The sequence below is a fragment of the Gambusia affinis genome, linkage group LG22 (assembly GCF_019740435.1).
Source record: "Gambusia affinis linkage group LG22, SWU_Gaff_1.0, whole genome shotgun sequence".
Taxonomy (NCBI): domain Eukaryota; kingdom Metazoa; phylum Chordata; class Actinopteri; order Cyprinodontiformes; family Poeciliidae; genus Gambusia; species Gambusia affinis.
In genome coordinates this window covers 21,777,931-21,795,336 of record NC_057889.1, presented here as the reverse complement: position 1 = coordinate 21,795,336, position 17,406 = coordinate 21,777,931, and the positions used below count along the sequence as shown (strand labels likewise).

Here is a 17,406-nt window from a genome sequence, read left to right as displayed (position 1 = left end):
ATCAGATTTTTAATTTCTCCGTGTTTCACAGACCATCTTTGTGCTCCGCCTTGATGGATCATGGTATTAACCAGTATTTAGGACTGCCTCACTGAGGACTCAGCTGCTGCTGGTTGGTTTTACACCTCAGGCTTTGATGAAACCAGCAAGTTTCACCTGCTAATAGTTGCAGCTGTCACACGAGGACATCTGTTTCCTGAGGCTGCATCAGCTCTTCTTCTGTAACGCCGTGCCTAAATTGGACTCGTGGTGACGCTGCAGTTTTGCATTTTTTACGTAACAACCTTCTTCACTTTCTCTTTCTCTCTGAGCCTGATGCCAGCTCATGTTATGCATATCACATTAGCAGTGTTGGTTAGGCTACTGTGGCCTAATAAACCCAGGTGCAGAGCAGCGACAACCTCACAGCTGTAGAAGAGACATAAAATGTTGTGGACATGCTAGGTTTTTGTCATGGATAATTATTTCACTGCCAATTAAAAAAAAAAAACACAACAAGGAGAGCAGCAGCTAGCAAATGGGAATGTTTTTAGTGTTGTTTAAGAAAAACACTTCATGAATCAATTGCTGGAGAAGCAGAATTCATTTCTTGTTTTCAGTCATTTGTGCGTTTGCGAAGGCTCACAGTCATGTTGGTTCACAGATACAGAGTTCATATTGAGGTCGAGCTGTGTGAGCTCGTTGGATCTGTCCAGTGAGATGATTTCATCTATCAATAGTCAACTGATAGGTCACATGGTAAACTTGGCAATCACAGTTAATATACAAGAGGGCAATGCAACAGCTACATGTGGCTTAGTCACCGCTTTCTGAAAGGTTAGATGCAACAAGGAAGTTTGGAAGATTTTAAGGGTGCATTCATACCAGTCCTGATTAGTCTGCTTCAGTCTAACTCAGTCGAGTTAGTTTACCTAAAAGTCTGGTTCATTTGCAGAGATGTGAATCTGTAATCAAACCCTGATCCACCTAAAAACGTAGATCTTAGTTCGGTTGAAGTGAACTGAGATGGGGTGTGGATGCATATGAATGCCAATCAGAGAGGAATGTCAACAAATTACAAGTGATCACATGTAATCAAGTTGCCTATTCTGAATAATGAGATCCTTTTTTGTCATAATCCAAAATGTCAACCACACAATAGACCAAGTTGAACCACTCCTTTTAACAAAGTGCTATTGTGCCACAGGGGAGGTAATCTCGCTAATGCTCCTCATAGCAACAGCAGGCCTGTTATTTGTTTTGTTTGTTTTTCTCCACTCTAACTGTGCTTGTGTGTTTGTCACATTTTTGGGGGCATGAGGATCAGTTTGTCCTCCCACTGACTGCTCAGACTTGGTGGCAAACCTCTTTTCTCCTTTGTCTCTTGTTTCCTGCACTTCTCCAATCATGTTTTGTTAGCTGTGGTTATGAAAGGCATGACTTTGAGTGAAAGTATATGGTTGTATTCCAATAGTCTTTTACACAGAAAAATTGTGCTCGCTTTGTTAAAACAATTGAGGAGGAACTTCCATGACCAACATGCAGAACCGGTCAGTGAATGAGAACGTAGACATGACAACGACGGTTTATTCGCTATGTTTACCAGGTGAGTGTACAACACTGGAGGAAGGAATGCCTGGAAGAGAAATTGGATCAGTTTGATTACTATTGGAATAATAGATTTTCTGCATTCGGTTGAAGTGAATAACGTGTTGGAGGAGATGTTGGATCCTGCTGGGTTTGGTTTGAACCTTAGTTGCTGTGTGTGAGTCAGAGTGGAGCATTCACCAAGGAGAGATCCAGATCAGGTCAGACACAAACATCTGGAGTAACAATGAAGAAAACCTTCTAGGAACAGGAGGACTCACACGTGACCATAAAGACACACAATGGGAAGGCAACATCTTGTATTGTCTAACATAGTAAAACAGACTAGATTTGTCTAATCGAATTAGACAGAATGGTTACTTATTCAGTCAAATGATCAATCGAGTCAGTCAAGTTTATTTGTACCAGAATTATGGAACATTGGAATCAAGGTTGTTTTCCCTAACTATCATCCAGGAGTAAGTGTTTAACAAACCAAACAGAACATATGTGTGTTAATGGGAATGACTGATTTAATTTAAAGCCTATTTGAGAAAACCAATAGATAATAGACATCACCAAATCTGGCCAAATTCTCAATGTGCCTGTTTTAACTGATGGAATACAAAATGCAATAATAAATTTGATAAATTCTAGATAATTTTCTTTCCTTTGAGCTGCTGTATTTATCACAGACCACAGAGAACTCACATTGTTTGGTTATTTATTTGGAGTTTGACATAAATTGACACAGAATCAGAATTATGAGATGAAAGTCAGAAAATTCTTTTAAGTGACCCTAATCCTCTTTCCTACAGTTGGATAGAAACAAAAATATATTTTTCATTTATTGTACCTAATTCCAATTCTTCTTAAAACACCAGAAGCACCACAGTAACAGATTTGTGAAGTTCCTTAGAGGTCTGGATGCTGGGAACTGTGCTAAGATCAGTAGGTCTTTATATAGTTCCACTGAAGTAACGTAGCAACCAGCACAGCAACCAGATCACTCCAAATCAGTATCATGCAGCGCTTCACTCACTCATCAAAGACTCTGTCCTTCACATTCATCCTGATTGGTAATTGCTAAGTGAAATAGAACAATGGCTTTCAGAAATGCAAAAGTGAAAATCAAAAAAACATCCAGCAAAAATAGAATAATTACCAGCACTTCATCCAGATTAATGTTTTACTGCGTATTGACAGTAGGCTTGTCCCACATGAGCAGAAGTTTCAGTGCAGCTTCCTGCTGGAGAAGATTTGAATGTTCTCTGCATGAATTAAATCCTACTGTAAAAATTCATATCTGACTTCTATCATCAGTTAGACTGTGTCATCCTTTTTTATTCTCTGAGATTAAAATATGTTTTGATGCAGCTTTTTGCAGCTGTCCTTGCAGTCCACTCTGAAGTGGAAAACCCTTTAACAGTATGAATTAAGACAGAATTCTCCACTTTGATTAGGAGGGTCAGAGGGGTTCTGATGGGGGAAACATGCAGGAGGGAAAGAGTGAGAGAGAGGAAACAGACCTGGGTATCAGCACAGCATCAGAGAACATCATTTCTCTGTTGCCTCCATCTTCCTGATCCAAACAACGGGAGATAATGACAGAGGAATGAGACTCCACTGATGCACGGACAGAGAAATCTGCTGCACCCTGAGCTGCTTCATTTAAATAATTAAAAAGAATCACCTGCAGTGTATTTTTACATGAATCATGTGAACATGTATTCTGTGAGTTTTGTTAAACATGTTGACATGTTCCTGGTGATTTGAGGCAGCAGCTGCATTTGGCTGGGCTGGATTTCTGTGTGAGTTGTCCTTCATTTGTCCTCTCATAAGACTCCACCTGAGCACCTGAACTCCTGGGCAGCCTTTAGTCATAACCTCTTAACATTTACCTGCTATGATGCTCTGAGGAGGGAGGAAATTAATTTACAATAAAATTTGAATCTTGCTGATTCTTTGACTTTTAAATCCATTTTCTGTGTACTGATAAACTGTCCCATTTTTCCTACTGGGATTAATTCTAGTTTATTTTAAAATAAAGTTCCTGAAAGTAGTGGCAGATTTTCCATAAGGGGGCGCCGGGCCGCCTGCAGTCAGGAGTTAGTTGATTTTTTTTAACGTTCAGTTTTGATAGAATTCAGCCTGTTGTTTGTTCACACTTTCATTTAGTTTGGATCTTTTCATCATTTTTAGTCTGACTGAGTGTTACCTGTGGAAACTGATTTAGATTTTATTTATTGTCATTGAGCAAAGACACAGAAGTGAATTTGGCAACAAATTGTTGTTGCTACTGGAATACCCAGAAAAAAACTAAAAAACTGTAAGTGTGACTGACTGCATATAGGTATTAAAAAGTTTTACTGATGGAGGTAAGAAATAAAAAAAAATTATTAAATTGTTTATTTTGCAAGTCATTGAACATATCTTTTTACTAACTTGATTTAGCCATTCATGTTATGTTTGTGGAGTTGAAGTTCTTTAATATGAGTCCTTATAGATATATTTTGATCCTTTAGAAGTGAGTTTTAATTATTTTCGGATTGATTGTGTGTGTTTTGTAATAATTAGATTTTTTTTGCTGGATGCTGATTATTTTAGGCTATGTGGAATTAATCTATTTTCAATCAAATCTAATAGATCTTTTTTACTATTGTATTGATTATTACTATAGAATGAAGCTAGATTCTATTTCTATGTAGATGCAGAGATATTTTCTTTCAGATGAACCATGTAATCACAGCTGGAAGCAGAGCAGCAGAAGTTATGGGAAAACCCCGAGGGCGTAACGTTGGTCCCACATGTCATTCAGTCTCCATAGTAACCAGCTGGTGCACCAGTTTGTTGATGGTGGTGGTCCATAACCCTGAGTATTTTAACTCAGAAATGCACCACAGCATCAGGATGTGGGGTCAGAAACAGAAACACATTAGTCTCATAAGGAGACTAATGTGTTTCACCAAACTGTAAACAAAACACCTCAACTTTGTTCACAAATGAAAACATGAATGAAAACACTGCTGCAAACATAAGTGTTGCCATCATTGAGGAAAACCTAATAAATTCAATATGAACAAAACTGACTGCAAACAATAACATTAGTTTCACATTAGACCTGTTTGCATATCAATAGATTTTTGTAGTTTTGAGTATTTATTGTTTTTTGTAACCGTTCTTTGGAATAAATGAATTTAGCTCAGTGTGCTCCTTGTTTAGGCCTACAGACCAATTCTTCAAACTTTCTTCATTGGTATTATTGTTGAAGAGTTGTGTATTCTTTCTATGGTAGAATTGTGTGTGTGATTGCATTCACGTGTGTGTGTGCTGTAGCTTGTAGTCTGGATGGTTAATTAAATGGGAACATTATCTGCTGAACTTTGTGGTTTACTATAGAAACATTTTAAATGCCACTGGCAAGTGGAAAAGGCCTGATCCATCCTATTTACTGAAAGGGTAAATACTTAGTCATGAAACATAAGCCAAGATAAAACTTTACTTTAAGTTTAAAGAAGTTTGTTACATCTTATCTGCTTCACTGAACCTGCACCAGCTCATAGTTTTAGCATCATCATGTGACCAGAACAAACTGATGATTAATCACTGGATTACACTTTGACTGCTTTCATTCTTTTGCACATATTTTATGGAATCCTAAGGAATCTGCATTTTTTTTTTTTTTGAAGGAATCCTAACCCCTCACTCAGCTCCTCCAAACTAGCAGCAGCAATTAGCAAACACCTGGTGGAGCTGAGAGTCTGCTGAGCTCAGAGAACGAAACAGGAGCTTTGTTCTGATGATGTGATCAAAAGCAGAGGATAAGAGCTTCTTAAAGAGACAGGGGCCAATTATAAGATCAGATAATACAAAGTCTAATTTCTGTTATGGTAGTTTTGATATATGCAGCATTTCATTACAATTGAAGGTGACATATTTGTTGTGGTATAAAGTGGCATGTGTCAGGAAAATACAAAATACAGACAATTAAAATGATCAAGCATTAATGCCTGGATGAACCAGCTTCTTTACTGTGAATACGCGCTTAAAGTGCTGAAATAATGTTTTCTTTTAACTATATACTATAGGGAAAATTTTATCTACACTTTTAGAACCCTCACAGAGTGGATTACATGTGGAGCATTAAATTATGCATGCCTATTTGGCTGCGTAAACAGTAATACAACATTTAACACACCAGAACTTTTTCCAGTGTTTGTATCTCCCCTCTCTGTGACAAGAGCTGAGACTTTAATAAACATATTACAGTTTGTGATGTATCCATGTAGACTGTACACCTAGAATCTTTTAGCAATAATGACATAGAGAACTTCTTTTATGTTTTGTTTTTATTTTCTTATCTTTATCTCACATTGTCCAGACTGTGCTAAATTTGAACTGTAAGGTCAGGAAGGTATATGACAGAAAACTGGAGCTGTAACTATTTTGGAAGAATTCTTTGACCTATAGCTTGACGTCACTGATTTCGAGGTTTTCAACTCCTGCAGTTAGATATTACAGCCTTCCTGAGAACGTGTAGACATCTATAGTTGTTTCTAACATGTAGCCAAAGCCTTGGAGACCAATTCTACACCTTGAGTTCACACTACCTACAGTGTGAGACATGTGTAACCATAGCTAATGACTATTATATATAGTCATTAGCTAGGGAAATGGCTAATGACTATCACCAGCACTACTTCTAAATGTAGCGCTGGTGATTACTCCCAACCCTAAACCCTGATAGCTTGATCCATGGGACTTGCTGTGTTTCACATATTCCTGCTGAGCCGTTTTAACTGTAGAACATAAAAGTCTCACTCAGATGATGGGAAGTTACTGATGAACTGAGATGTGGGACAATTCCATCTAGATGAGATGGGTTTCATTTTCATCAGTGTGTGTGGTTGTCTTCTGGTTTTTATGCAGAATCCGTTTTGCATATTGGAACACAAATGAACCACAACTCATTCAGGGAGAATGTACACCGTCCTCTCTGCTGTTACTAAAACACCGTTGCTGTTAGCGATTGCCTTTAACTGTAATTTTCTTTTTATCACACAGATACTGGATCCACAGGTGTGCTTAAACAAGCATCCAGATTCAAACCACCCCTCTGGCAGACATGAGGAACAAAGGGTATGTTCTAACCTCTCCCATCACCATGCCCAAACCTGGCCAAAAAAACTTAAACAGTGGCAAAGCAACTTTTGGCCAGATGTAACAGGTCAAAGCAAGTCAATTGTTATTATCTGATATTTGTTTTTTGTTCACATAGTGGTATTGATCTGATAAATTAAACTGGATTGATATTAAGCGATATTTATTTCTATCCTGTTGCCGTTTGTTTCTGGAGGCGGTCATGTGATGTTCATGTGACAGTGATGGTGATGTGGGAAATTTAGCTGAAGCAGAAAAGCTTTTTATTCAACATGTTGAAACTGAAAGGAAGTACATATGATAAAAACAATATAGGTAAATATCAGTCATAGGTCATAACAGCAATATTAAAACTGGATATCGATATTGGCTTAAATTTTCACATTGGTTGCATTTGGAATCGAAACATTCTTGCGCACCAATAATGTTGCATTAAGCTCATATGTTTGAGCCTGACTGAACAGAGACGTCCCCTTCACATGAGCAGGATTTTCCCCACTAAGCCTGGAGGGCCACCAGACTTTACTTGCACCCCCCTCCCACCAGGCTAAGCATTGTTTGTTTATTTGAAATAGAGCTGACAAACTGTCTTAGCGCTCCCTACCAGTAGCAGGTTTTCTGGCTGCCTGTAGATCATTTGAAACTTTCCACTTCAGCCTGCCTCATCCACAGCAGTTCACAGGAAGCCTGATCTCTGGTCAGGTCCTTTGGATACTGGTCCTGGCTGCTCCTTCAGTCTCTAACAAGGAAGACGTCCATCCTAGTTGCCTCCACATGACTCCACAGCGCATTAGCAGAGAAATGGAACCACAAAGAACCAAATGATAACAGGCAACAGTTTTCACAGTCGTTGAGTTGTGGCCATATCTTAAAGCTGACTGAAGACAGAAGATGTTTTTCTCCAGTTTGACCTTAGCTGTCACCAAATCCTGCCAAGTTGGGAGATCGACTGCTGCAGACCTCAGTAGGATGGAGGTGGTGTTGAGTGTAGGTAGGTCCAATAGTAAATTTGCACCACGCGCATCCATCACCACGCCCACGGCTCTGCCTCCGCCTTTTCCTTCAGCTGAGCTGAGCTACGTTCCTGCTTACACACGTTCTCTGGCACATAATTAATTCTGCCTCTCATATCTCTTCCTGTGTGTCAGCACCTCTGCTGCTTTATAGGCTCATTCTGGAATGAACTGACAGGTGTGCTTTGAAATATCACCAAATTAAGACTGCTGGCATGTGTAAGCAACGCAAATAAACACAAAAATCCACAAATCAAACGGAGGGCGCCGTCGATGCCTCCTATTAAAACTTTGTCCACCCTGTGATCTGCAGAGGTTTGTTTTGTGGGCTGGAACATTTGAACTGATTCCACATTCATCATGTCTGTGTTTCATTCAGCTTCGGCTTGCCGCTCATCACTAATGTGTTGGATGTTGGATTCCTTCAGTCCTAAAACCATCTGTCATTAATCCAGGTCAAAGTTCATGTGTTCTGTCAGTTATAAACGTTTTCAGTGTGTTTACCAGCTTCTTGCTCGTTCATTCAAGTTCTTTACTAACAAAATTCATACATTTTTGCTCCTCAAGCAGCTGGGAGGTTTGCCCAAGAATATTGCTGACCAGTGTAATCCTTGGTCAGCAATATTGTCTGTCCATCTGTTAGATTTCCATAGTAACAAATGTTTGTACATGCTGATGGATGCATGTAGTCTTATGGTGTTTTCACACCATATGGTTCAGCAGACTTGGTTTGGTCGGGGTCCAAAATTACAAAATTTCTTACATTTCACCTGATGTGGTTTCCTTTCCTGCTGCACTGCATCAAATGAACCAAACCTTTCTCCCCCCCTCAACTGTGGGGGTCCTGCACCAAGAACCACTGAAGGAAACGATATAGAAACCTCTGAAGACTCTGAGCACAACTTTGTTTTTCACAGTAATGGAGTGGAGTTCAGCCGTAGTTGGATTTCTCTTTGTATTTGACTAAAGACAATGAGCCATTTCTCCCCTTGCGTTAGACTTACGTGTTTGATTTGATTATGTTTACCCAGGATGCCATAAATTGTAGTCCACTTCCTGCTTTTGTCTCTGGTCCACTTGGCGTTCACATACTCATTCAAACTGCTCCAGAGTTCAACTGTTTTTCATCAATCAATATTACTCAATAAAGCTGAAGGTTGAAATACTTTCCATCTGAATGTAGATGGAACATGTGCATGTGAACATGTGCATGTGAACATGTGCATGTGAAGGTGGCCATGTGCAGCTCTAGTTTCATCCTGTTGTGTTTCCCTCACTTACGTCTGGGTGAAGCTAAACACCGTGAACTGATGGAAATCACTGCATATGACAAGCTTTATTATACGAGGTTGCACTTCCAGATGGAAAACATCCATGTACACACACAGTCCACTCAAGTCTGAGGCACAGATTGGCAAACAGCTGTTCCTCTGTGTTTAAATTATCACCTGTCAACCTAAATTTAGCTTGCAAGAGCTAGAATGTAAATTTTCTGTTCAGCCATTGTGGAGAAATCACCCACCACACCTCCTCCCGCTGTCATCCATCATAAAGTAGAGTCAGTGTGGTCCAGCGATTAATTTTTCTCATTTTCAAAGCTCCTGTCAGGAAGCTCTGAAAATAGCTCTGGTTCTATGGATTTGGGGGGAAAAGTTCAGTTCTCTACTAGAAGTCATGACAAATTTGATTTGTGAGAATGCATTTTATCTTTATGTCTTGGATTATCAATAAATCTAGTTTTCTGCACTAGATTTTGTATTGTCCTTCAGTCTCAGAAGAAACAGGCGTCACTAAAAGGCCGTAAAGCCTCTGAAAACCTTCATTTTGGTGACAAAAACACAAAAATGTGTCTTTGTAATGAATTACAAAGACACATTTGTAATTCATTACAAATGTACCAATCAGAGCTCAAATTGACTTGAATAATACAAGAGTGATGAATGTTGAAGCTACTTGTCTGCTACTGTGTTGCCATTGATCATATAATCGCTCTAATGGGAATTACAGAAATAAATCTGTTTAATTTTAAGTGAACTGAAGTTTTTAAAAAAAACTTCTGTTTTTTTGTACTACGATGAGCTGGTTTTTCAGTCAAACCAGAAATTGTGTATTTCACAAAACTGCAATGGATAAAAAATGTTAAAAAACGTTTGCACTTGAACTCTCTGATTCTTTTCTTTTGCAATCTGTTCTGCTAAGCTGTTTATTTCCATCCGTTCCTGTGTAGACGATGTTTGTGGCAAACCTGCCCTCTCCATCCATTTCCTGCTTCCAATAAGTGGCCACACATTCATTCAACATGTTCCAATTTAAAAGGGCAAGAAAATAATTTGTTCTTTGATTAGTATGCAAGACTTTCAGATGGAGCACTACATCATCGTGCAAAAGAAAATGATTTATCCACTTAATTGATTTCTAGGGTTTCCAGCTCCTTCATCTATTTTTTTTTAATGAAACTCAAGAGATGATTTGCATTCCATGAAGTGATTAAACAAACTAGAAAAAAGAAAATACTGCAGCTAAACCCTGGGAAGCGATATTCAGGGTCATTACCTTCAGACTCCGTGGTATTTTATAGTTTCATAATGCCGCCCTGACATGCTGCTGATGCCCAGCCATAAAGGAGAATAATAAAAGACAGTAGCAATGTTTATGTCAAAAGGAAGATGTGGTGAGGTCATCCCAGGCCACTGACGTCGCCACGTAGCTTCTGCTCATCCAGATATTTGACAGAGACTGCAGAGCATGTGCTCTGCATCAAACAGGCGTACAAACCTCCGTCCTTCACGCTGGGCCTTTCTTCATTGCTTTCTCATCATGGCCACTTAAGACGTGATCAGATGAGAGCGTGCAGAAGGACAGAGGAAATGCAGATTGGCATCAGCCTGGTCTGGAGCAGAACAGCTGCATTACAGAAACACCTGTCAGGCATTAAAGCCTCCACCCATTATTTTTCTGCAACATTAGCTTCTGATGGCTTTGTGTCTGCAGCATCAGGAGGATGCAGAGTGTAGGAGAAGGGAAAAGAGTAAAAAATCCTCATAACGTCTTTGGTTTTATTATGTTTTAGTCTATATTTAGTCTCTTTAGTTACACAGCCGCAGGGGAAAGAAGAGGGGGAAAGAAAACAATCTCTTTATTTTATGAGTTGTTCAGTGCTCTGACTTGTTCTATATCTGGGTTTATGTAGTATGAGAGGTGGAGCAGGTTCACTGTCATATGTCTTAGTGGGCTACTAATGTCACTTGGATCCGGCTCAACATTTTCCAACTAGAAGCGTTTGCATTAAATATGCACTATGCAGATGTTTTATTTCACAAATACACTAAGCAAACTCTTAATGGAGTTTCTAGGTCTAAAAAAATGATAGTTTTGAGTTTTGTTCATAATTATAGTTGGGGATTGAAAATCACATGGAAGTCCTTAATTCCATAAGTGGTTTGAAAATGTGATTAAAGTAAATTTTGGGAGGATTCTGCACTCCAAATGGCAAACCTAATCAGATTTTAAACTGGGAGCACTTAAAGCATCGAGCTGGTTGTATACAAATTATTAGTTTTACCTTGCCACATAAAATGCATTTGAAACCTATTTATTACCTGAATACACTGTATGCTTAACACACAGGCTGGAAAGAGTTAAAGGTTTTTTCCTCACTCTGACAGTAAATCACACTAAGCTCTTCCTGTTTCAGTGCAGTCAGGATGACCAGAATGATCTCTATTGGCTCAATGCTCAGATTATAGGATATGTTTTATAGAAGTGCTTTTTTCAATGATTTTTTTCAAATGTAAAAGTTTTAACTCGCTAAAAGATTGTGACTGTAGATCTTTAAACAATTTGGGAAAACTCAGATGATGATATGGTTTTTGCAATTCAAATTCTGTTGAGTTAAACTGAGGCACGCATGTGAGGGCATTTTCCAGGTGAATGTGTTAGGATTAGATTTTTTCTGTGTGTTTCTCTATGTTTCTCTGGAGTCTCTGGTTGACCCGTCTACCCCTTGATTAGTTACACCAGTTCCTTGATTCCCCTGATTGTCTCCCTGTGTATTTAAACCCATCTGAGTTTCTTGTTGGATCCTGGTCAAGTCTTGTCTGCCTCCATCAGATGTTTTTCCAGTTGCTACCAGTTTTGAGCCATTAGCCTTCCGCTCTTCTGCGCTACCTGGATTATTGTGCTTGTTCTTCATTAAATTCATCATTTCTCTCTCTACAACCTGGATTCATCGCATCTTCCTCACCCCCTCTAACCACAAATCATGACAGAAAGAACGCTTCAACATTTATTTGCACAATCCATAAAGTAAGCACAAACATTGAAGGAAACAGGTTTGTGGTGAGATGAAACGTTTGTGGTTCCAGAGTTCTGCCAAACCCCCTGAACTAAAGCAGGCAGAAAACTAGACAAAGTTAATAAGCACTGTGGAAGTAGTTTAGTTTTGATGCGGGCTTAAAAGACACTCATAGAAGAAGTACATAAAAAAAAAAACCTCACAGCTTGCAAATGCAGAAATAAACTACATGTCATCTGATGGAACTGAAATTAATGTTAGCCCATTACATACTGTTAAATTTTGAGAAAATCACAATTTGATGGAACATTGATGGTTTACGGCTAATAAACCTGTAAAACCTCACTTTCAGCATCTGATGTGTGTTGAGAAGATGTTGCACTTTTTCTGTTATGCCGCAATTTTGCGAAAAAGACTTTGAGATCACTAAAATTTGAAACCCCTGGTGTTCAGACAGCTGATGAAGAATTATGCTTATTATAAATAGTAGATTTTATAAAAACAAACTGCATAGTCACATATTTTTTTCACATTGGTCATCACCTTTTTATGAACCTCCATGCATTGGGCAGTGACTTAATTTTGCAGCAACAGTCTCTGTGGTTCCAAACCCTCAACCACACTACATGCCTGCCATGTAAGACGGGGCTTCCGCCTGGTTAATGCACTGGTATGAATTATTAATTGTAATAAGTGAAGCTTCCAGGCTCTGTTCTTTATTGCGTCTTCCTTCACTGCTCTGTGGCATTAAAGAAATGGCAAAAGTGTCCCAGACAGATTGAGCCCATTAATAACAAAACTCTGCTTTGGCTCTTTCAGAACTTCTGATCTCTCAGCTCAAATGGCATTTTCAGTGTCTGGCTGTATAGAATGTAAAGCAGTTAAACTTCTTCACCAAACCTTGCACTATATATTATTCTAGCTTTTTCATGTGAGGGCATCATCACTGCTTTAATGCAAATATTTGCACCTAATAGAGACCCTAAAAATAGAAACTAAGCATTATGTTTGCTGTATCTAAATCTATAGATCAGTTTTCATCTACATTATCAGATTTGGTGGATTAAACAGAGGCCATTTTGATTCTTGTTTCTGTTGCTTTTTCAAAAAGAAGGAATTAGACTGTCTTGTGCTGTATTTATGGCCATTTGTCCTTCTAATAGAGACACTGTCACATATCCTGTAGTCTCTAATGTTAAATGGGAAGTGGGAGAGAAGGCAGATAGAGCTCTTATAACTGTTTATGTACCAAACTTGATTACAGACTCTACTAGAAAAGTATTTCTGGAGGGAAAATGGTAAGCCAGTAGTAAATTATTAAAGAATTTCAGCATACATTCTTCTAAACCTGGCTCATCTATTCCATGTTTTCTCATTCGTGGAAAATACTGTGAAAAATCTTCTTATAAACTTGAATATTTTATTAAAAGTATTACTTAAATATATATTTCTGTGTGTAGAATGGAAATTTCTGTACATCCCACAACTGCCCTCTGACATACAGTTGCAAAATAAGGAATCCTTCAGTATCATTAAGAAGAGTGTATACATAGTTCTAGAGCATATCATCAGGGTGCCGTGCATTCAGCTCTGTCCATACAATACGTAGAATGAGGATGATCAAGCACATCAGTTTGAAGATTTGCACTCTTTTTAACACTGCTCCTTTGTCTAACTGAACAAGAGCCCAGCAGATGCACAAGCAAGTCCAAGTGGTGAATTTCTGAACTCCAGTAGATCCCCACACACACCTCCATTTGCGGTTCAGTATTCAGAAATATTTTTCTAACGTATCTGTAAATTATTCAGGAAATCCTGCCTCTACATGGATGTTTTTTGCGGCGCTTATCTTAAATATTAAAAAAAAACTGCAGCTTGGGAAGCTGAACTACTTGCTGGGGTCGGCAAAGCAGCCAATCCAGGAGCATCTTTTGTTTTCCTTGGCATTAATTGGCTGCACCTTTAAGAATGAAGCTAATGGTGCGTTCGATCCGAACAAGTTTCATGCGTCAAAAATGTGCCCAACACTTCAAGTTCGACACGTGACATTGAAAACTTCAAAACCTACAAGACTTTGCTGACTTAGTTTACAAGACAGATAAGTACATTAGTGCTTTAGAATTTACCTGGAAACCTGGAAATGATTTAGGGGAAGCTAATTGTTTCAATGTTAGCACTAAACTGTCGCTAATGCGCTATTAGCAGATTAGTGGGAGTGCATATCAGCTAGGTGAACTATTGGTGATAAAAACAATGACAACCCACTGACCTCTGCTGTAATAAAAAGTGTCTTAGAGGAGACACAAAAAGACTAAAGAAATTCACGCTGGAATGGAACTTCAAATCTTCAGTCCTAGAAATAAGCATCTTCTCCTTCAGGGTTAAAGATTGCATTGTGACCTTATTAACAGTTAATGATTAAGGGCTGTAAGCCAATTACAAGTTGCTTACTTTTCATATGAGATTTTGTACTTTTCTTGCTTGCCCCCTCATTTTAAACGATAATCAGCCTAAATGGTTGCAAATATAATCCTAAAGCACAGCCAACCACAATTAAAAACTCTATTGGTCTCTTTGTGCTCGACAGTTGCAAATACTTCAGAAAATTTCCTGAGGTCTGATTTTGAAGAATTTGAAGAATCTTCTTGGTCCGATTGACAAATATACAAAAGCTAGAAACCAAACTGTGATCCTTACTGCAGTTTGGACCAGAGCAGCCAAGCATCCACAGCCACTGTTGATAGACATTTCTCAAACCTTCATAAAGAGACAACCACAGACAACGTTTATGAGTTTTCAACCAAGCTTCTGTAGAAGGAGAAGACACAGCAAACCACTTCTCCAAGGTGTTTACCATGCGTTCTGACTCCCTGTAGCAGAGCCTGTCTTTTTATTAAGCAGGAGGAAAGAAAGGAGTTGGGACTGAAATGTGGGAGAGTGATAAATTAAAAGAAGGGGGCTATTCTGAAACAAGGAAGAACTTCATTCTACACGCTCGCAGTTTAAAGAATATACCAAGATAAGAAGCAACTGCAGCTTCAAGGTTTAGGGAAAAAGCAAGTCTTGCCTTTCACACGGTTTAACAAATTCTTCCTCTCTGGGGTGTGAATACTAAACCTTTAAATGAAAAGCAAACTGGTCACTACTTATGTAAGAATGATAACAAAACATAATTATTCTAACAACTGTGTGCTGCTGTCCACATCACATTTGGTCAGCAGAACTTGTCCCACACTGAGACATGATGTCTTCTATTACAAGTGTTTGTTCCACAGGTAGTACAACCATTCAATGCATGTTAGCCATGCTGGCTATCAAGTACCAAGCTGGTGATCTAATATTAATATAGACAGGGGCTCATAAGAGGAAGGTCAGAGATTTGATTGCCGTCGCAGACGTCCCATCTATCAACAGCTGTGTGTGCTGTCAGGATGTCCTTGAGTGAGACGCTGCTCCGCTCCTGCTCTCTTTACCGCCTGTCCCTCTGCATCAGTGTCAGTGGACGGTCTACAGACTCTACAGACTGACAGTGGTTAGACATGGCAAACTGTGACTGACGTCAGTCCGTGTCGTTACATGACACAATACAAAAAGGATGGAATGTGTCAGAACTGGAAAAAGCTATCAATTTGTGAAAATCAAGTTACTGGTAGTCCCTGTGTCAGTATCTGTAATGTTGAGTTCCCCGTATGATCAATATTTCTGGGAAAATATTTTGTAATCACTATGAAGGTGTGCTTGTGTGTGTTTAGATATAGCGTTGGGGGTTTGGAGTTTTGTATCTGGCCCTTCGGCTATGCAATGCTGCCTTCTGCCACATAGCATTTCATGTCATTTCAGACCTGCCAGTGGGACATTTTGTACTTTGAGAAGTCTGCTCAGTTCTCATCTCCTTTCAGGATGACTGGAAAAACTTTTTAAAGTTTTTCCAGTCATCAGAAACTTATTACGGCAACGAGAGCCGTAATAAGTTATCCAATAAGTTTTTGGATAACTTATTAGCTCCCCCTCCCTCTGCACATGCTGCCTCCTGCTGCAGGCCTACCCCCTTACCTGCAGCGACCCCCTGGTCTCCTTCACAGCTCCACAATCTTGAGCAATCTTCAGGACGTTCACACAGGCTGTCAGACCCCTGCGAACATCCCATCTGCATCAACGGAAGCTGAGTGGGTTGGGAAAGAAGCCTTCCCTCCTTTGATGTAGTGTCTGAAGGCTGCATTTATATTGCACTGCAACTGATTAGAACTGGAAGGATGTCCCAAGGTTGCTGCATTACCAGCCAGTGAAGACAAACTGATAACAGCCTAATCTGACTGTCAGGGAGGTGAATCATAAAGCAGATATAACAGCTAACCCTGCAGTGTTTGTTATGAATTAGATGTTCATCATCTCCAATGCACATTACTCAGCTTTAACCTCTGCTGGCCTGTTTAATATCTCCATGCGTCTCCCAGAGACTCTTGGACAGGCCGGATATGAGATGACATAACAAGGTTTTTCCTCTGTGCACGGACATGTCCTTGGATGTCTGCTGTTCAAATCGGTTGCATCTTCCTGTCAGGTGGCAATTATGCAATGCTGTAAAAACTCTGGTCCTTGCATTACTCTAGAATGTTACCAAAATCAAATGTAATGCTTCTCTAATCCTAGGCACTGGTCCATTGCTCTTTGACCAAATCATCTGCACAAAGTTAGCTGCCTGAAGCAGATTAATAGCCAGAAACGTTCAGATGATAAACTGCTCCATGGATTCACAAATACAAATACTAGCTACAATAACTATGTTGCTTAAAGGAGCAGTTTGATGCGTTTTTCAGGCATAGTGTTATTTCATAGCACAATCAAGTAACTATGTTATCTTAGATTGTTATAAGACTGCTGTATATATCAAATATGACTTCAAATTGGGCCTCTGTCTCCTTAAGAAACTCCTGCTCTTTCTGAAACTCTGCCTTCAGGAAGTCATCACAACATGGCTCCTCTATTAGCCTTTTAACAACATTTTTACTAGCGTTCCTCTGAGAGGTAGCGCCTACAATGAGCTCAGTAAATGCATAGTTCCACCAGGTGTTTGCTAATTGCTGCTAGCCAGCCTGAAGGAGATGAGAGGGGGAGGGGGAAAAGAGGAGGAAGTGGGAAGTTTGGAAACTGCAAACTTAGGCCGGCCTGGAAGGCAGGCCTTAGGTCTGCCCAGTAGAGATGGGCCAGTTGCAAACGTTTCAGCTTTTAGAGTGCACAACGAGAGCCGTGCTTCAACATAAGGGGCAGGGCTACAAGCAGCACACCACATGAGAGGTAGACAGAGAGAGGACGAGAAGAAGAGAGAGAGAGAAACAAAGAAAGAGGGTGGAAGCCGCATCACCACATTTTTTA

General features: G+C 39.5%; 1 protein-coding gene across 1 annotated transcript in view; it reads left to right on the top strand.

Annotated features, from left to right (window-relative positions):
* The window catches only part of LOC122824840 (heparan sulfate glucosamine 3-O-sulfotransferase 5), a 69,549-nt gene that overhangs the window by 31,601 nt on the left and 20,542 nt on the right, over positions 1-17,406 (top strand). The window contains exon 2 of the mRNA XM_044105665.1: positions 6,631-6,705. The gene's annotated coding sequence lies outside the window, so the exon portion shown is untranslated. The remainder of the gene's footprint in view (positions 1-6,630; positions 6,706-17,406) is intronic.